General features: G+C 46.4%; 1 long non-coding RNA gene across 1 annotated transcript; it reads left to right on the top strand.

Moving 5' to 3' along the window:
- The first annotated feature begins 1,948 nt into the window (after nt 1–1,948).
- Nucleotides 1,949–18,803, top strand: LOC149869629 (uncharacterized). The gene is made up of 5 exons (XR_016441499.1): nt 1,949–3,620; nt 3,745–3,838; nt 5,534–5,697; nt 14,285–14,538; nt 15,708–18,803. It is a non-coding gene; the product is annotated as an uncharacterized LOC149869629 (long non-coding RNA).
- Nucleotides 18,804–22,002: the final 3,199 nt, after the last annotated feature.

Raw genomic sequence — 22,002 nt, 5'->3', positions numbered from 1 at the left:
GAACACGAACCAATGAGAGATACTTTTGTTTTGCTGATGGGGTGATAAATGATCCCTGCTGTGTAACTAAATGCTACATAAATCCCAGCTGGCTCCTTTGCTGACCAGCAAGGCGTGGAACCCCTCCCTAATTAGAGCATCCTGCTGGGGCTGGCCATGCCACCACTTCAGCTCAGCACTATAGAAGGGACGGAGGGCTGCTGTAGCACCCCCTGGCATTTTTTCAGTCCAGAGGGGATGTCTGTACAGTTACAAACTGATTCAGCCTAGGCAGGTTAAACTAACCTGCAAAGATTGAATCAATTCAGGCTCAGGCTTTTTGAATATCTGTCCGTAGCCTGAGACATCAGGAGCAGAGCTCAAGTGCAGGCAGGTATCCTGCTGTCTGCTTCTTTAAAGCACTTGTTAACATAGAGTCAGTGGAAATGGAATAAATATATTGATGTAATATATTACCTCACAGTGGTCTGTGGTGGCTAGAGGGGAGGCTGGAGTGGAGGCTATGAGTGGAAGGCTGAATGAATGAAAGGAGCCTAGAAGAGCAATATAATTTTTCCTAAGATAATTGAGGATATTAAAAAAAACCCCAAGACAACCCTCCCACCCCCCACCCCCCCCAAAAAAAAAAACCCCAAAAACCAAGCAGCTAAGGCTTGCTGATTTGCTATGGCAAAGAAACTTAAAGAGGAAATGGACCAAATTAAGCATGATCAAGAAAAATGAACACCAAATACATCAACATTTTCTGTTTTCATTTGTTGTGCATAATGTCGGACAGAGGGAATTTGCTTGGTCAACAGATGAAGGTGTTGGCATAACTATGATTAAGTTGGTTTCTTGCCAGCTGCTGGCAATATTTGTCTAATTGTAGCTGTGCAATTTTACCTACATGTCAAGGTCAGGATTCAATAGCAATTTTTAATTAAGTTAAGAAGATAAGAGCATTAAATAAAGTATAATTTAAAGGCAACTTTGTGAGACATATTGAAGCATTCCAAGTAATGATAAATTTCCTGGGGAGATGGTACAGAATTTACAAGACTTGCATGAGAGAAGTTGTATGACTTATTTCAAATATATTATTGATGCAGAATTATATGACTAAAAGCACAGAGGACTTGAATTGTATCAAGCTCTTGCAGAAAACATACATCTGGGCACAGAAGAAGTGATAGCTAGATTAGATCATATACACTCACAAATCCCTCGCTGGAGAAGTTATAAGCCTACATATAAGAACACGACATTTCTCAAACTGATGTACATCTGTGTGATTCTTTAAAAATATGACAAGGCCTTGATAGTCCACAGTCAAATAAATTTCTGTGTACGAACCAGATGTTTGCTCAGCTTTTTCAGCAAATCTTAAACCAGATTTGAAAGCTGTCAGACGACACACCGTAGAATGTTTTTCCTCTCACTTTATAAATTTGCATTTATCTCCTTCAAGGAATTGTGCTTTTTCTGTTTTGCGTGGTGGAATGAGCAAACAGCACTGCTGCTGTGATACAAAATGCAATTAAGAACAGTTTGGGCCTAAAGAATAATAGCACTTCTCAAATTTTTGATGCCAGTCTGCCAGGGGATTATAAGAGTGTAAGCTTGCCCATACCCAAGAGTTTTGGCTTGATAGTCTGTATGGATCTTGTTACCTCAGTTTGATTAAATAGAGATTGTGTGTATTGAATGTGCCCCATAGCAGCCCAATTCCCATTACAAACATGTGTTTGCAGCATGCTGTTTCACAGCAATTGTAACACTTTGCACTATGGCCTAGAGGTCTTGCATTGCCTCCAGGTTCTCTTCATTCTGATTTTTTTTACTTTCTGACAGGTCATGAGATGCCTCCTAGAGTCCAGAGATATTGTAGAAAGAAGGAGCAAAGTCCCAACTTACTGTCCCGAGTCTAGGCTTTTCCAGGACAGGCTCCAATAAGACCACGGCAAAGAATAATCTTCATCTTCCTTTGGATACAGGAAGCCAGAAATCATCTATTACACAACTGTTACAAACAGTACTAAGCCGGGGGCCACATCAAATTTTCACAATAGAACCTGAAACCAGGCACCGCTTCCCTAACTTTTGGCTTTCATTCCACATGCAAAAAACAAGTTTATTGACATCCGCAGACTTTGATCCATCCAACCAAGCACCTACTGCTGAAGTATCCAAGCACCCCAGCACTTTTACCTTCCCAACAGCATTATCCCATTATCAGTATCTTTCCCATTATACAAGCTAAGCAAAGCAACTAACTCAAGGTCACACAGGAAATCTGTTGCAGAGAAGGGAGTTGAATCCAAATCTCCTGAAGCTCAGGGTGACACCCCTAGACTTCATTTCTTCTGTATGCCTAGGCTTGCTAGTTTTGCCAAGGTTTTTCTCTAAGTCATATATATTTAAACCTCAAAGGAAAATGATGGGGCTGGAGAGCCATAGGAATTGCAATGTGCAAAGAAAATCACCCCTTCCTCCTGCAAAAGGTATCAAGTAAAAGACTCCACATTTCCTGAGTCCAAAGAGGAAATAGCCCAAAAAGGCAAAGAAGCTGTTCGGTTTCCCTAGTCACAGAATTAAAATGTTTCTTAAATTCAGTATTTTACAGATAAGCTCTTTGCTCCTTCTCTCCTTGAAATGCAAAGAGAAGTGATATTCAGGGAGCTCTATGTATTTTTCCCTGGTTGAGTTTAAAGCAGGATGCTTGGGAAAGATCACTTTACAGGCAGGTTATGGCCACCTGGGCAATAAATCTTTCCTCATTCCAGAGCTGTAAGACAAGCAGATGAAGCACCTGTAACATAACCAACATGGTTATTTTGCATTGGACTAGACTGCCCCAAGTACAATCTCTGCCACAACCACACGGTCTGTAGAGCAAGCATGCAGCACCGCACACTGGAGGGGGCAGTCAGATCCGAGGGCATGGGTTTGTGGCTGATTTGGGGCACTGGGAGTGCTACACTGGAGTATTCCAAAACGGAGGGATCACTATTGTACTTGGGGTCTTAGGCGAAGAGCCCAAGGGAAATAAGGCTCCAAGGTCTTGGCAGAACCCGTTCCTATGTTTAGTACAATCAAACCTCTTTAGCAGTCTTTGTTTTAGAACAGGCAGGATGGCTCTTCTATTTTCTTTCTTCCTAATGGAAAGAGAATAGCATTCTGCTTCTGCACCTGGCTCTGCGCCCCCGACAGCATAGATCTCATGAAGGACTGGGGCCTAAGGGTAAAGCAGACATCAGGGTGATCTGCACAAGGCTCCTCTCTAGAGCCAAACTCCCAAACACATGACAGTGTTCAGATCTAGAGGGTCGGGGATGGTCTCTAGAAAAATGTGCTCACTGGCTCCATTTCTGTATGTAGTACTCTCAGACCCACCTTTCTACAGAAACTCCAGAGGCATTGCTGCAGCTCATGTCCGCTTAGTCAAGCTAGCTTTAAATTAGCCAGTTTAGGTACTGATAACACTGTAGTCATAGCAGTGAAAGCTTCAAAACAGGGTGAAAAACCCACATGCAAACAAGCCTGAGTAAATGTAGCCAGCATCTTCTGGTATACTGCGCTTTATTCTGCTGAGGCTATATTCCTACCTCCTCCTGACAACCGATTTAAAGTTTACTGAAGTAAGTATATAAAAGCTATAGTCACACATTTATACTATAATAGCATCCATAGCATTTACCTAATATGCTTTGATTTTTCCGGCTGTGGAGTCATTTTTTTACAGGAACTCTTTTCTTTTCTCAGCATGCATTTTTGGGAGTTGTACCTTTAAATTAGGCAGAATGACACAACTGCATCCCTAAAGCAGCCAGTTTTGATCTACATCTCTCCAGCTGAGGTGAGTATTATTTCATTTCTCTTCTATTTTTTCCCCCCTACTTATGTTTTTTGGACGAGGCAGACTGTTCTCATAGTCAGAACATAATATAGTTCTTGTTCTAGCAAGGCTTTGTATCTCCTCTGGCAGAGAAGAGATGCTAGACCTAGGAATGATGTTTGAGACATGATTGGCTTTAACACAGATACTGCTCAGATGTTATAAAATCCTGTCGCTACAGGCAAATCAAAAGGGCTTTGGCTAAATTGTAGGAGACCTCCTAAGGAGCAGTACTGTTAGAGGCATGATAGTCTGGGGAGCATGCAAGAAGTAAAGCTGCTTCTGAGCCTTTCTGTCTCAGATCATGTGTTATATTTTATTGGAGAAGCTTTGGGACAGGTCTGAGAAAGAAGCATATACAACCTGAGCTAAATACCAGATTTACTCACATACCATGTGTCCCCAGATAAAACACACACCCTGTTTTGGGAGGGAAAAGGAAGAAAATTTTTCTCCCCACAATCTTCGGTGCTGTAGCATGGGGTCAACATGACTGAACGCTGGCCCCACGCAGGAGGGGCAAAGCATCACTCAATCTCTAGCTGGAGCTATGGGATGGCTCAAGGGCTGTCACAGGGTTGAAAATAACAGTGACTCTGAAGGCTGCACTCCTCTCCCTCCTAGCCTGGGGGAAAAGCGCAACCCATACCAGCCATGATGGACCCGCTACACCGCAGCCATTGTATGCTTTAATTCTGGTGCAGAAAGACAGCTTACCTGCTTAAGACAGACCCCAATTTTGGAGGGCTGATTTTTGGGGGAGAGTGTGTGTGGTATGCCAGTAAATACAGTACTAGGTAGAACAACTGTTTTTTGTTTAATTATATTAGGTAAATGTAAACGGGCACCTTCACATGGAAGGAGGACCCTGAAGAATAGACTTAAACCAGACACGTGCTGTGGGTGCAAATAAAGGTGTAAGCATTGCTTAAATCCCAGTTAAGCCCTCAAAAATAAGTGGAGACTTTGTGATGGCATTCTGCACTAGGACATACTTTGCTCGCTACGGATGAACATGGGACTAGGAGGGACCCTGTGATTCAGGGTGACCACTTTCTATAAGCTCTTTCATAAGCTTACTGCTCTTTAATATTTTGGGTTTGGAAGGCTTTTTTGCTCCCACTACAATGATTGGAAACCTATTCTAGAACCTCCCTCTTCAGATAGTTAGAAATTTTCCTTTAATTTCCAGCCTAAATCTGTGCCTCATCAGTTGATTCCCATTTCCTCTTGTGCCAACACTGCCCTTTAGCTGAAATAATTCTTCTCATTGCCTGGTGTTTATGTGGTTATAGAGATCAGTCATACCCCCCTCAGGCTTCGTTTTGTTACACATAAGCCAGGTACCATGAACGTTGCATGCCTCCCAAGGCTGGCAGGGCATGGCGACCACTTGCAGGTGGTGGCAGCGGTGAGTGGGGACCTTCCACAAGTGGCTGTGGCGGTGTCAATGGTGGAGGGGTGGGCAGTGGCAAGCAGTGACCAGAGATTGGCAGCCACTTGCAGACACTACTGGCAGTGTCAATAGCAAGGCGGAGGGGATGGCAAGCAGCGATTCCCACAGGTGCCACCAGTAGTGTCTGCACTGTTCAATCTCAGGGGTGCATGTGCACCCATGTGCACCCCCTCCGTGTCACTGGTGCCAACCTCTTTTAGCCACCTGAGCGGACATGGAAGATGGCATGAGACGTGCATTGCAGAGATCAACTGGCGGCTTCAGGAATGGTGTCTTGAGGCGGGCTTTGGCTTCCTTGACAATGATCCACACATCATGACGGGAGACATGCTTAGATGGGATGGGCTCCACCTTTCCCCTAAAGGTAAGTGCGTGTTTTCTTCTAGGTTGGCAGATCTTCTCCAGTGGGCTTTAAACTAGGTTCGTCGGGGGAAGGGGAAGACGAGGGCGGAGGAAGCATTGGACTGCTAAACCAAGCAACACCCACAGGTACAGCCCAGCCTAGACCCATGAGCGAAACATATACACAGGTAAGCAACAGGGGCCAGGGCAATGCTGAGAGCAGGGGGCCAGTGCGCACATCCACAGGAGGCCTCAGATGCCTCTATGCAAACGCTTGCAGTATGGGAAACAAGAAGGAGAAATTTACCCTCCTGCTAGCTGACACCAACCCAGACGTAGTGGGGCTCACTGAAACGTGGTGGGACCCAACGCACAACTGGGCGGTGAATATCAAGGGCCACAGGCTGTACAGGAGGGACAGGACAGGGAGGAAAGGCGGAGGTGTGGCACTCTCCATTAAGGAGGAATACACATCCTCACCAGGTAGCACAGAGTCAGAGGGGGGCACTGTGAAGGGCTCTGGGTTAGAATACAAGCCAGTTGAGGGGAAAGAGACTTAACGGCGGGAGTCTACTACAGACCTCCCAGCCAGGGAGAAGAGCTTGACCAAGAATTCTTGGGTCAGCTCACAGAGGTAGTTAGGTGAAAGGATGTGGTCATCATGGGGGACCTGAACTTTCCAGACATCTGCTGGGTAGAGCAGTCAGCCAAGTCTGACCGCTGACATAGGTTCCTAGCCAAAATGCAGGACCTCCATCTAACCCAGGAGGTGCACAGCCCCACCAGGGGAGATGCCTTGTTGGACCTGGTGCTGGCCATGGGTGACAACCTTGTGAGGGGGCTGCGGGTGCTCGACTACCTGGGTGACAGCTATCATTGTCTGCTGGAATTCACCATCCAGCACAAAGTGACAAAGGCCTGCAGCAAGGCAGCAGCCCTAGATTTCAGGAGGGCAGACTTCAATGAGCTAAGGAGAATAGTCAGGGAAGCACTGAGGTCCCAGAGGGGAGGGGAGCCAGGTGTCCAGGAAGAGTGGTCACTCCTTAAGGAGACATTCTTCTAAGCCCAAAGGGAGGTAATCCCAATACAGATCAAAGGGGGCAGGAGGGCACAAAAGCCCCCATGGCTCACCAAAATCATCCGGGAATGTCTCCTAGCTAAAAGGGAGGCGCACACCCAATGGAAAGGAGGGGCCATCCCCAGGGAGGATTATACTGCGGTTGCTTGGGGATGCAGGGGAGCAGCCAGGAAGGCCAAGGCGGAGATGGGACTGGGACTAGCTTCCCAGATCAAGGATAACAAGAAGTCTTTTTTTAAATACACAGGGTGCAAAAAGAAGGTACCAGATAATGTGGGGCCCCTGCAGGACACACTAGGAAATTATGTTGTCACACCAGATGACAAAGCCAACCTATTTAACGATTTCTTTGCCTCCGTTTTCCTGAGCAGAGACCAGACCTCAGGCCCCAGGGGAGGCGCACCTAGGCCAAGGGTTAGTGAGGAGCTAGTTAGGGAACTTCTGGAAGGACTGGATGTATTCAAATCAGCTGGTCTGGACGATCTCCACCCCCAAGTACTGAGGGAATTAGCTGAGGTCATGGTGGGACCCCTGGCACAGCTGTACAAGCACTCGTGGTGCTCTGGTGTGGTGCCAGAGGACTGGAAGAGGGCCAATGTGGTTCCTATCTTCAAAAAGAGGAGGAAGGAGGATCCAGGAAACTATAGGCCCATTAGTCTTACCTCGATCCTAGGCAAGCTTTCTGAGAGAATTATTCTGGTACATGTCCACGAGGGGCCAGTGGGGGAGGTCATGCTTAGGGGCAACTAACACGGGTTCATTAGCGGCAGGTCCTGTTAGACCAACCTGGTGGCCTTCTATGACCAGGTCACAAAATCCTTAGATGCAGGGGTAGCAGTGAACATAGTCTTAGGAGTTTAGGAAGGCCTTCAACACTGTCTCTCACCCTGTTCTCATTAACAAACTGGGGGACTGTGATGTCAACACCCACACAGTCAAATGGGTCGCCAACTAGCTGGAGGGTTGCACCCAGAGGGTGGTGGTGGACGGGTTCCCCAGAGCACCGCCAGGAGTGACCAGGAATAACGGTCACAAGCTGGCAGAGGGTAGATTCAGGCTAGATATCAGGAGGCGCCACTTCACTGTCAGGGCGGCTAGGATCTGGAACCAACTTCCAAGAGAAGTGGTGCAGGCTCCTACCCTGGGGGTGTTTAAGAGGAGGCTGGATGAACACCTTGCTGGGGCCGTTTGACCCCAGTACTATTTCCTGCCACGGCAGGGGGTCGGACTTGATGATCTGCTCAGGTCCTTTCCAGCCCTACTAACTATGAAACTATGAAACCTCTCATTACAAAGTGGTCCATTTCTCTTATCACCCTATTAGTCCTCCCTTCCAGCCATTCTGGTTTTAATGCTTTTCTTTTTTAACATGGCTAACCAGAAATATACACCGTATTCTTGTTGGGATTTCACTAGCACCTTGTATTATGGTACCAGCGTTTCCCCACATCTATAATACCTTGGCTGATCCAGCCTAGGACTAAATTGGGTTACTTTATTGGCTGCAACATATTGGCTATCATGTGGTAATACATCTGTTTTTTTTTTCTTCTCCTCTGTTTTCATCTGATGAACCTACTGTATGGCAGATTCTTTTTATTTATTCCCTCAGTACCCGACCTTAATGCCGGGTGAACAAAATATATGCAACATGGGTGACATTTATCCTGTTTCTATTATCTGAGTCCTTGGGGTCATCCACTTAGTCCTATATGCTTTCCCTATCTTCCTCTGTTGGTGATACTGTGCAACCTTGTGTCAGCAGTCACATTTCTATAGAAAGCTCCTTCTCTTGGGGCTAAGGTCATTGATCAAAGTATTAACATCAATCCCAAGACCAATCCCTCCAGCTTTATAGTTTCACTTTCAGCACAGCCCATTGTGGTGTACCTTATCCACTTTACAACTCATTGCTCATCTCTGCATTTTCCAGTTCAATTAATAATTTCCCATGTGGCCCTTTTTGTACAGGGGATACACACAATAACTGATGCTTAATATATTGGCTAGTATCATGATAAAATTGCATCTCCTCACTGACCAAATCTCACCTTCTGCAGAGATAAATAGGGACAAGTGCTATGGCTTACCTTGTAGGTGCTCTTTTACTTCGAGATTTGTAGTTGCCTTCTTGGTAAAGGTCACTTTGGCTATATCACAGTGATTGTAAGAAGCAGTGCTTTTTACCATTCTCTTGATCTATGTATCAGTTAGGCAACTGGGGATGCATTCTTCTGGGAGAGAAGTAAATTAGGGCTACCTTTCCAAAGAGATACTCAACTCTAAAGGAGGAGTGGAAACAAATGGTAGAACTTAGTTTATTATTGCCGTACCTAATGCAAGTCTTGAATCAAGAGCTGTCAATGACAAAGCTTCATTGGGGGACTCAGATGACCCCCCCCATCTTTTCAAAGGACAGTTAAGTTGTCACATACTTGGTATCAAGGAGCATATATTAAAAAAGCACAAAGGGAACTTATTTCTTCATGGTTGGTTTCTTCTTTGTCTTCATTGGACCCACTGGGTTCCTTATGTAGTAGTGCCTGAAGGCTCTCACCAGGATTCTGGGTTCCTGCATTTCTTGGGCTGCACAAACACATGGGAAGGAATGATGCCAGGGTTTATGAGTATCCCATCTGATTTTAGACAAGATGCTCAATGAATGAGAATGGGAATGACGGAGGAAGAATTAGGCTATCAGTACTAGAGTCATGTAGTTATTTAAGCTGGCTTCAAATGTGCACCGTTCAACTTTGAAAGCTGTTTTTTTTGGGGTGGTGGTGGTGGGGGTTGTCTGCACATACTTATCATTTGTACCACAGAACTGCCTGGAGGTCACATTTTAACTTGACGTTGTACAAAGAGGTAGGAGAAGCTCTTTGCTCAGGTACTCACTATGTTGGGAGGGGGAATAAAGGCAGAGAGGTGAAGTAACAAGGCTGATAGGATGCTGGCTTCCTGATTGCCCAGACCTTATTTCTTAGACCCTTCCCTAACCAGTAGACCATACTACTTCTGCATATAAATAATCATTGGCAGCCCCCTGCCCCTCCTTCTAAATGTAAAGGAGGAATCTGGCCCAAAGACAGCAAGAAAGACAAGGATAGGAATTGGAGTAGAACAGAAGAGGGTATAGGAGAGTGATGGGCTATTAGTGTGGGGGTTTTTTTAACAACAAGTGCTCTGTACCATGTCATGATGTCCCAATAGGAACTTCTGCTAAGAGTAGTATGGTCTGGATCACCTGACTGAATGTGTCACTGTGGCTGTCTGCTGGTTCTCATCATTTTTCCCCTAATCATATTCACACCCTGTCATTCCAGCTACATCAATGATGTCATTGCTACTGTTGGGATTTGCTCTAGCTCTATTGCCAAGGATTGTTTCAGCCTGGGTTATGCTGCTCTCTCAAAAATTCGTTATCTCCCTCCACAGGGGTTTTTATTTCCTGCTATACACTATTTTCCATTTCCCTTTGTTGTCTGGGTACTCTGAAGTATGCTCTAAGGTATGTGCAATCTCTTCCTGCTCCTACTGAAGCCATTGCCAACAATTCCCTTTGACACCAGACTCGCATCACACAGGTCAAACATGAAAACCAGCAGACAACCAAAGTGGCACTTTCAGTCAGGTGATCCAGATCTTGCACTCTTCGCAGAAGCTCCTATTATAAAATCATAGAAAGCTAGGGTTGGAAAGGACCTCTGGAGGCCATCTACTCCAACCCCCTGCTCAAAGAAGGACCATCCCCAATTAGACCGTCCCCAAAGCTTTGTCTAGCTGGGGTTTGAAAACCACCAAGGATGGAGCTTCCACCACCTCTCTGGGTAACCTGTTCCAGTGTTTCACTACCCTCCTAGGGAGAAAGTTCTTCCTAATATCTAGCTTAAGCTTCCCTTGCTGCAACTTGAGACCACTACTCCTTGTTCTCTTATCTGCCACCACTGAGAACAGTCCAGCTCCATCCTCTTTTGAACCTTCCTTCAGGGAGTTGAAGGCTGCTATTAAATCCCCTCCCAGTCTTCTCTTCTCCAGACTAAATAAGACCAGTTCCCTCAGCCTCTCCTCAGAAGTCGTGTCCCCCTGCCCCTCACCATTTTGGTTGCCCTCTGCTGGACTCTCTCCAATTTGTCCACATTGTCCACAATTTGGGACATCATGACATGGTACAGAGCACTTGTTGTTGTTAACAAAAAATTAAAAACCCTTCACTGATATCCCATTGCTTTCCTATATCCTCTTCTATTCTACTCCAATTCCTATCTTGTCTGTCCTGCTGCCTTTGGGCCAGATTCCAGCCTAACTGACACCAGTGTCGAGTCTTGAGGAACTCCTTTGAAGTGAGTTGGAATTACTCCAGATATACACTGCAGTAACTGGGATTCAAAATGGAATTTTGGCTTTCCAGTCTCATATCCATAGCCTATTCATTAGTTCTGTCTTGTGACTACTGTCTGTAATTAGAGCCTTACAATCAGATGCTGTGCAAGCAACCAGCTCGATCATTTTTTTCTGTAGACATATTCACACCTCGTCATTTTAGCTACATCAGTGATGCCATTTCTACAGTTGGGATTTGCTCTACAGTTCTATTGCCAAGGATTATTTCAGCCTGGGTTATGCTGCTCTCTCAAAGGTTCATTATCTCCCTCCACAGGGGTGTTTTGTTTTCTGCTATACACTAGTTTCCAGTTCCCCTTGTTGTCCGGATACTCTGAAGCATGCTCAGTCTAAGGTATGGGCAGCCTCTTCCTGCTCTTGCTGAAGCCATTGCCAAAATTTCCCTTTGACTTGCCTGGGAGAAGGAGCAGATTTTGCAGGCTGAGGCTGCATCACTGCTGCTTGCAGAATTTCTTTTGGCTTAAGTACAAATTCCCTTTGAAGTTGCAGCATCAGGCCCTTTCCATTGTCATTGTGGCTTACAAGCAGGCAGCATTGTCTGTATCTCCATGGGAAACACCATGCAGAAGTTTATATGAACATTGCTCTGAAGATGGGGGTGCATAAGCACTCTCGATGCTACACTGCACTGAACTGCCAAGCTGATGCAGGAATTTTTGGGCCAGCTTGCAGAGGCACTTGACCACCTAGGTGATAGTGATCATCGCTTGCTGGAATTCACCATCCAGCGCAGGGTGTCAAGGGCCTGCAGCAAGGCGGTAGCCATAGACTTCAAGAGGACCAGCTTCAACGAGTTGAGGAGATTAGTGGGAGAGGCGCTGGGGTTCTTGAGAGCAGGGGAACTCAGTGCCCAAGGTGAGTGGTCGTTCCTTAAGGAGACGATACTCAGGGCCCAAGGGGTGACCATCCCAACAAAAAGCAAGGGGGGGCAAGAGTGCCTGAAAGTCCCCCTGGCTCATCAAAGGTGTCCGGGAATGCCTGATTGCCAAAAAGGCAGCATACACCCGGTGGAAGGGGCGTGCTATCTCCAAAGAGGAGTATACCTCCTCTGCTTGGGCCTGTAGTGGGGCTGTCAGGAAAGCTAAGGTGGACATAGAGCTAGGACTAGTGTCCAAGTTCAAAGATAATAAAAAGTCCTTTTTCAAATATATAGGGAGGATGAAGAAACCACCGGGAAATGTGAGGCCCCAGCAATATTCTCTGGGCAATCTGGTAGTTGCACCAGAGGAGAAAGCAGACCTCTTTAACCAATTCTTCACCTCTGTTTTCTTGAGCAGGGACCGGGACTTCCCCACCGTGATGCAAGATGGACTCGAGGGGAATGCCTCCAGACCTCGGATTGGGGAGAACCGGGTTAGAGAGCTTCTGGAGGGGCTGGATGTGTTCAAATCAGCGGGTCCAGATGCTCTCCACCCCAGGGTGTTGAGGGAGCAAACAGGGGTTATTGCAGGACCCTTGGCATGGCTTTACGAGCGCTTGTGGTGCTCGGGCCAGGTGCCAGATGATTGGAAGATAGCCAACATGGTTCCCATCTTTAAAAAAGGGAGGAGGAAGGACCCAGGCAACTATAGGGAAACTCTTTGAGAAGATCATCAAGGAGAACATCTGCGATAGGCCAGCTTCAGGGATGGTGCTTAAGGGCAACCAGCACAGTTTCATTGGGAGCAGGTCGTGTCAGACCAACCTGATTGCCTTTTATGATCAGGTCACAAAGGCAATGGATGCAGGTGTTGCCATGGATGTAATCTTTCTGGACTTCAGCAAGGTCTTTGACACTGTCTCCCACCCCATCCTCATTAAAAAACTAGGCGACTGTGGCATTGATGCCTACACAGTCAGATGGATTGCAGATTGGCTCAAGGGTCATACTCAGAGGGTGGTGGTGGCCGGGTTGTATTCAACCCGGGGGGAAGTGGGCAGCGGAGTCCCCCAGGGCTCGGTCCTTGGGCCCACACTGTTTAATTTCTTTATCAACAATTTGGACAACGGGGTGAAAAGCAACCTGTTTAAATTCACTGATGATACCAAAATTTGGGGTGAGGTGAGCACGCTAGTAGGGAGGGAAAGACTGCAGCAAGACCTGGATAGGTTACAGGAGTAGGCTAGCAAAAACAGGATCTGTTTCAATACTGACAAGTGTAGCGGTGCTGCTTGGGCAGTAGTAACCAGCAGTACATTTATAAGATGGGAAACTCCCTTCTTGAGAGCACGGAGGCAGAAAGGGATCTTGGAGTCATTATTGACTCCAAGATGAACATGGACTGCCAATGCGAGTTCACAGTTGGCAGGGCTAACTGGATCTTGTTGTGCATCCACAGGTGCATCTCAAGTAGGGCCAAGGAAGTGATCCTCCCACTCTATGCAACACTGGTCAGTCCACAGCTGGAGTACTGTGTCCAGTTCTGTGCGCCCCACTTCAGGAGGAATGTGGACAACATTGAGAGGGTCCAGAGGAGGCCACCCGCATGATCCGGGGACAACAGGGCAGACCCTACAATGAGAGACTGCAGGATCTGAACCTGTTCAGCCTTCACAAGAGGAGGCTGAGGGGGGACCTGGTGACTGTCTATAAACTCACTAGGGGGGACCAGAAGTGTTTGGGAGAGACCTTGTTTCCCCTAGCCCCCCCGGCCTAACAAGGAATAACAGTCACAAGTTGTTGGAGAGGAGGTTTAGATTAGATATCTGTAAGAACTACTTCACGGTGAGGGCGGCTAGGATCTGAAACCAACTTCCAAGAGAAGTGGTGCTGGTTCCTACCCTGGGGGTCTTTAAGAAGAGGCTTGATGCTTACCTGGCTGGAGTCATCTGAGCCCAGTTTTTCTCCCGCCCAGGCGGGGGGTCGGACTTGAAGATCTATAAGGCCCCTTCCGACCCAACTTCTATGATTCTATGATGCACTGATTTTTATGTGAAAGTAAATCATTTATCTTCATTGGCCCTGTACCTTTTAATCGATTTGTAATCTGCAAGTGGCATGGCTGACTGTAACATGGGTTGTTTCCATGCAGGATGTGCCTACAATTGGATTGGTAACCTTAACATCTAACAAAGTATTGTCATTACTATCTACAATGGCACATGGCTGTCTTCTGGCACGCAGTGGTGACACTGTTCATTTGCAACCTAGATTGGTCTCCCTGGCCACGTCCAGATGAGTGCAGCCGTGTGGTATGTGGAGCAGCAGACATTTCAGTTGTTCTCCATGCTGCAAGGGAACAGCGGGGAGGGTTTTTGGCCCCTGGATATCCAGGGGCCAAAAAACCCCATGGAGAAAAAAGCAGAGCAAGGCACACATGGGCAGTGCATGCTGCTCAAAAGCGGAGCTGGACGGAGCCATGCTGAGGCAGAATCACTGCTGCTGCAGCCCTGGGAAGACCCAAGGTAAGGTGCTGGTACTAGCCTCCCCTACTACCCCTGGGGTAACTTGCTGTGCACCAGAGTGCATGTGACACAGGCATCCCCCGGGGACAGCTAGCTGCAGCAGAAGGTGCGCTGCCATTAGCTGTCCCTGGGAAACCAAATGTCCACACCATGTGTAGATGTGGCCCCTAAATGTGTGCAACTGGTGTATTTTATCTTTCTTCCTTTGCCCCCTGGTCTCTGTGAAGTAGGGCATCCCAGGATGCATTGACTGCTGGTGGTACTCAGCCTCGTTAGTCATCCACTGACTCACTGATGACTTCTCTATTTACTGGAAGACTGTAATTCTTGTATTCATGGAATAATAGAAAGTTAGGGTTAGAAGGGACCTCAGAAGGTCATCGAGTGCAACCCCCTGCTCCAAGCAGGACCATCCCCAACTAAATCATCCCAGCCAATGCTTTGTCTAACCAGGTCTTAAAAACTTCCAAGGATGGTAGATGAAAACTAGTTAAATCCAGTCTCAGTCTCCTCTTTTCTAGACTAAATAATCCCAGTTCCCTCAGCCTTTCCTCATAATTCATGTGCCCCAGCCCCCAAACCACTTTTGTTGTCCTCCACTGGACTTTCTCCAATTGGTCCACATCCTTTTTGTAGTGGGTGGGGGAGGGGAAACTGAACACAGTAGTCCAGATGTGGCCTCACCAGTGCTGAATAGAGGGGAATAATCATTTCGACAGTGGGATGCTGACCCCAAGCCACAGCAGCAGCCTGCCTCCACAACGCATACAGTCGGGGGGGCATGTGCCCCCTGTGCCTGTCCTGGGAGTGTGCACAGCGGCAGGAGCCTACCCGCACCCCTGGATGAGCTGCCTGGGCTCCAAGCAGCCCATGATCCACCCCAGCCCCGGGACCCCATTCGCTCCAGGCCCTGCCCCTGTCTCTGCCCTACTGCCTTCCTCACTGTGGGGGCTTCGATCTGCTCCCCCCATGCCCCTTCCCCACTACAAACTTACTTGCTGGGGTAGGGGTGAGTGCATGTGTCCACTTGCGTACATGTGGACTCAGACCCCCAAATCATATTTTCTCCCTTTGCCTATGCCTAGCTTTAACCTCCAGAGTATCTACTACTCTCCCTGCTTGGTGTCATCTGAAAACTTGCTGAGGGTGTCCTCTATGCCATCTTCCAGGTTGTTGATGAAGACATTGAACAAAACCAGCCCCAGGACCAACCCCTGAAGCACTCTACTTGATACCACCTGCCAGCTAGACATCGAGCCATTGATTACTACCCTCTGAGCCCGATGCTCCAGCCAGTTTCTATCCACCTTACAGTCCATTCATCTCCCCCGTACTGCCTTAGCTTGCCTGTGAGAACGCTGCGGGAGACCATATGCTAAAGTCCAGGTACACTGCATCCATCAGTCTTCCCAAATCCAAAGAGCCAGTCACTTCATCATAGAAGGCAATCAGGGTAGGCAGGCATGACTTGCCTTGGTGAATCCATGCTGATGGTTCCTGATCACCTTCTTCTCCAAGTGCTTAGGAATGGATTCCTTGAGGATAACAGGAATTCTCACAACTCTGAGGGCTGCGAGGCTCAGCTGGGAGTGCCAGGCTTGCTCACAGGGACTAGAGCTCTCAATCCTCTGGTCCTTAGCCCCTGAACCAAGCCACTTGGCCAAAGAACTAAGCTTGAGGGCTTGCTTCCACCAACAGTGGTACTCTTTGTCTTCTGTCGGTTCTGTTCCCATGCAGAGGTATTGTGGGGCAGCTACTCTGATTTTTCTACAATGCGATGATAACAGAGGTAGAGAGTGTGAGATTCCAAACCCTTTGGAGAAGGAATTGTCTTTTTTAGTCTGTATATGTGCCGGTTGCTGTTCAGAAGGGCCCTGGTCTCTCCTTGGAGTTTTGAGACATTACCTCAGTGCAACTATTAAACAGTATGTTGTATATCCCCATCCACCCTGCTGCATTGACATAGCTCATCCATGTAGATTTAGAAGCTGAACATGCTTGGAGATTCGGGGAACGTGTTGGGGACTGGTGATGTGTGTAAGACAAAGTTGAGTGAGTATGGGTTAGATGTATCACAACTGTTTCCAAATACATACTGGTACTTAAGGGAGTCAATACATGTGCTCTGGGGTGAATGGGGGGTGCTTTAATTCGAACAGCTCGGGGAGCCACTCTAATTAAAGCGCCTGTGGCGTCACATGTATTCAGCGTCCTGCGCTTCAAAACGGCAGCAGGGGCACTTTATCTAAAGTTTGTTCAAGGATCTTTAGTTAAAGTGCTCCCGCTGCCATTTTGAAAGGTGGAGACACTGAATACATGTGACATGGAGGCTCCCAAAGCACACTGATTGGCACGCTGCAGCAGACTCGCATGCTAATTTGCACATGTCAGGGCAGTGGTCCGTCATGTATATAGGTGCCCTTAATGGTTAGATACCTGCTGAGCCCAGGTCATGACCAGCCATATTGGGAGCCTCATCCTCAAAACTGAGACAGGTGTGCATCCAGGGGGGTGCACTGGTACTCTTGCACTCCCCTTTGATTCCTGCTCCCTCCAAAGTTTAAGCCAACTGCCTAGCTGTGGCAGCAGCATGACTATTTAGGCAGCAGCTGGGGAGTCAGTTGACTTAGTGGCTCATTGTAATTCACTTGATTCCTTCTAACTCTTCACTCCACAGGTGTTAACAACCCTCTCTCTTTTTAAATGGCTTCTAATTGTTCCACTATTCCAGCTATCCCTACTTCTGCAATGGTGCTGTCTGTTATGCTGCTGTCTGGTCCTGGTAATGCAACTCCTATTTTCCAGCCTTGCAGACTGTGTTTTAACTAACTCAGGTGTGGAAAGGTGAACATTAGCTCAGGTGCAGAAATCACTTGCAATAAAACATTGGTAGCGCTCTCCAGATGCTAGATTTTGCTTTATGAATCTGTCATACCTTTAACTATGACTCCACTACTACTGAAACAGTATCTTTTAATTATTTTGCCTACTTTTTCATCTATGATATAATGTAGCAAAGCAAAGCATAGTCCAATTAATTTTTTTCTGCCTCAATCTTACATTGAATAATATAGCTCTAGGTCCCAACTTATTAGGGAAGCTTCTAGCTCCTAGTTGTATTCTGCATGCTGATGACATCTAAACCCCCGTTTTCAAAATCCTAGATCTGCCCATGCTGTTGGGATGCCACGGACATGCAAAACTTTGGAAAGCAGTTTCACTTAATAGATAAACGGTTAGTGAAACCATTTGAACAAATTGGGTTTTTATCACTACCACAATTCAGCTTCTCACTGCACCTGCCAGGCTCCTCAAGATAAGTGTCGGAAGCATAGAAAAGTGCTCCATGCGTGTGCATTGAATGACGGCACCTACTCTTTCAAATTATCTGAAGCCTCGAGCCCTCCTGGGAGACAGAGCTTCTCTTGTTTACATATCCTTGTAATTTCCAGCCATTCGCTATCTCACTTGTCCTGCATATTTCTCTATCTTGAGATAACTTTCTTATCCTTGTTACTGTTACGATTCTGTGGCTTTCCTTCTCATTCAATGGCCTGATTCTGTCCTAACTTACTCTGCTGTAAATGGAGGTAACTCCATGTTATTCAGAGGAGTTCCTCCACTGTTCAGCAGATGGAAACAAGACCAGAATTGCATGGTTTGAGCCTCTTCTGGTGTAAACATAGGTGTGAACTGTAATTGCTGGGAAGGCCTTGAAACAAAGTCCACTCTCAGATTCTGCTCTCCGATTCCCGCCTTTTTTACAAAGGGTTTTGCAGCCGGCAGCCTACTATTGATCTGTTTTGTTTGAACTGCTAAAACACAAACGAGTAACAGTAATTAAAGACGGCAGTAATGGTGGACTCCGGGAAATGATCGGTGTGGAATAAAGAGAATTGAAAAGGTAATTGCCTGGCAAGAAGCTACATAACCCTGAGTGGTTAAGTACAGAAACTTTGAAACCTTTGTCATTCAAAAGAAAAATGTGCATTGCTATGTTTTACAAAATAATCCAATATTTTGTGTACAGCAGCTTTCGTCTGTCTGGGTACTTACTGCAGCTCCCAGGATAAAATATCTGAGCACTTCATTATCTTTGACGTACAAAGACCAATGCCATTACCTTCATTTTAGAGTTGAGGGAGGGTTAGGACTTATTTCTACAGGGATATTTAAGATGACCCTGAAGATCTCTCTCGAATCAGCCTGAAACACATGAGCTGCCTCTCCCCATCTGTATCTCCCCTGGCAGCTGAAACCGAAACCATCATGTCCCTGTTTCTCAGCTGGATCCCCTTTAGGAGCCACCTCGCTCCAGTGACAGGTAGTGGGGACAGGACGTCCAGCGCAGGGAACTGCTGCCCACAGACGTCCCGTAGTGGAAGTCCACAGCAGCCCGGCTAGTTCTGAATGAAGTGCATGAAGGACGTTTCAGGACGTTCAGCTCCTGAAGTTCAGCGGACCTTCTTGGCTTGCTCTTGATTGCTGATGGAGGGTAAGCTAAGAGGTTTTTTGGATAAATGGTTGGTAGGTGTGGAGTTAAGGGCAGCCCTGAGGTTGATGCTAACCAGAAGTATAGGTACAGTTGCCATATCTCAGAGAGGAAATCTTTAGAGGTGAAACCTGAACCCAGGTCTTCTAGCTTCTAGACTAGTAGACCAACTGCTGGCTATATTGCTGTTAGTGCCTGATATCTTTGTTTCTAGTAACTGCAAAACAAGAAATACTTTGATAAAGTTATCAGCAAGTTAAATTAATTTATTACCTCCTTAAGTGGTTATGAAGAAAGGACAGGTTCATTAAATCTGTTTTGGCATAGCATTACATTGGGTTTTTTTTTAAAGGCACACATTGTGTCTTGCCAGGGAAAGCAAAGTTCAGACTTAAGACAACACATGTTATCTTTTGTTTATATGAAATTAAAGTTTTATGAGTCTCGCACTTACAAATTATTTCAAATTTAAATGATATACAAGATTCTTTCTAAGGCGCTTGCCGTAGAGCAACTACAAACATGAAAAAGTTCCTCCTTTGCACTGTTAGATACAATGAATAGTTGTCCTTCCAAACATGAACAGTTAAGCCTTCTCAAGTACCTATGCTATCAAGATAATCTTAAAATGACAGGAAATCATTAAAGTCCTCGCCCATCCCTTGTGGTCTCTAACCTTGATTTTCTTACACACAATAACACATGCACCTGCTACTTCTACACAAAATGTGCAGGTTTCACTTTTGACACGTTGGTGTGTTTTTTCTCCCAGTCTGGGATACTCAGCGGGATGTTGTATTGTAATAGAAAATTAGGGATAAATCTTAAACTAGCATCACAAAAATGCCTATGACTGTGGTAGAAGGACGGCTGGTAAGTCAGCAATGACAGGTGAGGAATACATGCACTAAAGAACCTGACACTTCCTTTTTGGATATATAGGAATCACTCATATGGCACTAGAAAAACACTAATTTCAGCTTGCAAAGCTCCCAGTTGGGCTGTGAACAAATCATTTTGTAAAGGCTGGAAGTGCTGCATGTAAACATAGTGTGAACAATGAGTTAAAGTAAATGGGTTTGTTTTCTGACACGGTGTTCAACAGGCAGTGCACCAAATGCTTCAATCATTTTTCACACAACTCCAGACCTTCCCTGTCCACCCATGCAACCGACATGCAGGTGGCAGCCCACTCTGTTTCTGTTTAATCGATCAGGCAGTGCAGAAAAATTCAGACTAGCAGGAAAGAATATTGAAGATGAATAATGAAAAAGCTTGTTTGCTTTTCTCTTGTCCTCCATCTAAACACCTTGTGCTTAATAACAATGATGAAGCTCCTAGGAGACTCAGAACCATAGCAAATTAGGGTTGGAAGGGCCCTCAGGAGGTCATCTAGCCCAGTGCTTTTCAACCAGTGTGCTCATGAATAATGAGAAAAAGTTCTTTAGCTGCCTAGCGCTAATGAATTATCCTCACTGATGAGATAGTCACAGAAGACTCACATCAATTGATGCATCTCCAGCAAAACCCAGAAAGTGATTCTCCCACTCTACTCAGCATTGATGAAACCACAGCTGGAGCACTGTGTCCAGATCTTTATCAAGGACTTGGTAAAGCTTGAGAGAGTCCAGACAGAGAGAGTCCAGAGGAGAGCCTCCTGTATGACCAGCAAGCCATACGAGGAAAGGCTGAGGGATCTGGGACATTTCAGCCTGAAAAAATGAAGGCTGAGAGGGGACTTGGTAGCAGCTTACTGCTACATTAGACGTGTACATCAAGGGCTTGGTGAACAACTGCTCGCCAGGGCACCCTTGGGGAAAACTAGGAGTAATGGTTACAAACTCCTGGAAGACTGTTTCAGGCTCAACATTAGGAAAGACTACTTCACAATGAGGGTGTTCAGACTGTGGAATAAGCTCCCACCGGTGGTGGTACACTTTCCTACCCTGGAGACTTTCAAGAGGAGACTGGATGGTCACCTTGCTGGGGTCACCTGACCCCAGTGGTCTTTTCTGCTTGGTGCAGGGGGCCAGACCCGATGATCTTCTGAAGTCCCTTCCGGCCTTACCATCTATGAATCTATGTGTTGACCATGGGGGAGAGAGAGAACTAGCTGAGCAGAGGGAAATTCATCTACTGTGCATGTGTTGGCTGTAGGGGATGTGCAGTTTGTGAGCCTCTGAACAGCTGTGCCCCAGAATTTTGCCACAGCGATGAGCTACAATGAGCTTGTAAGTATGGGGATGGGAATGCCTTAACAGGTGCAGTCCGTTAATTAAATTTTTTATTAATGTAAGTGTGCCTTGGGATGGAATGGTTTTTGGAAATACTGATTTAGTCCAACCACCTGCTCAAAGCAGGACCATCCACAGCTAGATCTTCCCAGCCAAGGCTTTGTCCAGCCAGGTCTTAAAAACCTCCAAGGATGAAAAGTCCACAACCTCTGTGGGTAGGTAATCTCCAGTGTTTTAAAACCCTCCCAGTGAGAAAGTTTTTCCTAATATCTAGCTTAAATTTCCCCTCTGTAATTTGAAACCACTGTTCCTTCTTCTGTCATCTGCCACCACTGAGAACAGTTCAGCTCCATCGTCTTTGGAACCACCCTTTAGATAGCTGAAGGCTGCTGTTAAACCCTCTCTCAGCCTTATTATCTGTAGACCAAATAAGTCAAGCTCACTCAGCCACTCCTCATAAGTCATGTCCCCCAGCCCCCTCCCCATTTTCATTGCCCTCCACTGGACCCTCTCCAGTTTGTCCACATACTTTTTCATAGACTATAAAGCTGGAAGGGACCTTAGAAGAACATTGGGTCCTTTCTGTAGTGGGGTTCCTAATACTGAACACAGTACTCTAGATGTGGCCTTATCAGTGCTGAGTAGAGGGGAATAATCACTTTCCTTGACTTACTGGCAACACACGTAGCAATGCAGCCCAGTATGCCGTTAGCCTTCTTGGCAACAAGGGCACACTGC

The sequence above is a fragment of the Crocodylus siamensis genome, chromosome 3, assembly GCF_052110815.1.
Source record: "Crocodylus siamensis isolate JL-2025a chromosome 3, ASM5211081v1, whole genome shotgun sequence".
Taxonomy (NCBI): domain Eukaryota; kingdom Metazoa; phylum Chordata; order Crocodylia; family Crocodylidae; genus Crocodylus; species Crocodylus siamensis.
Note: the sequence above shows the minus strand (reverse complement) of the source record. Positions and strands in the feature narration are given on the sequence as shown.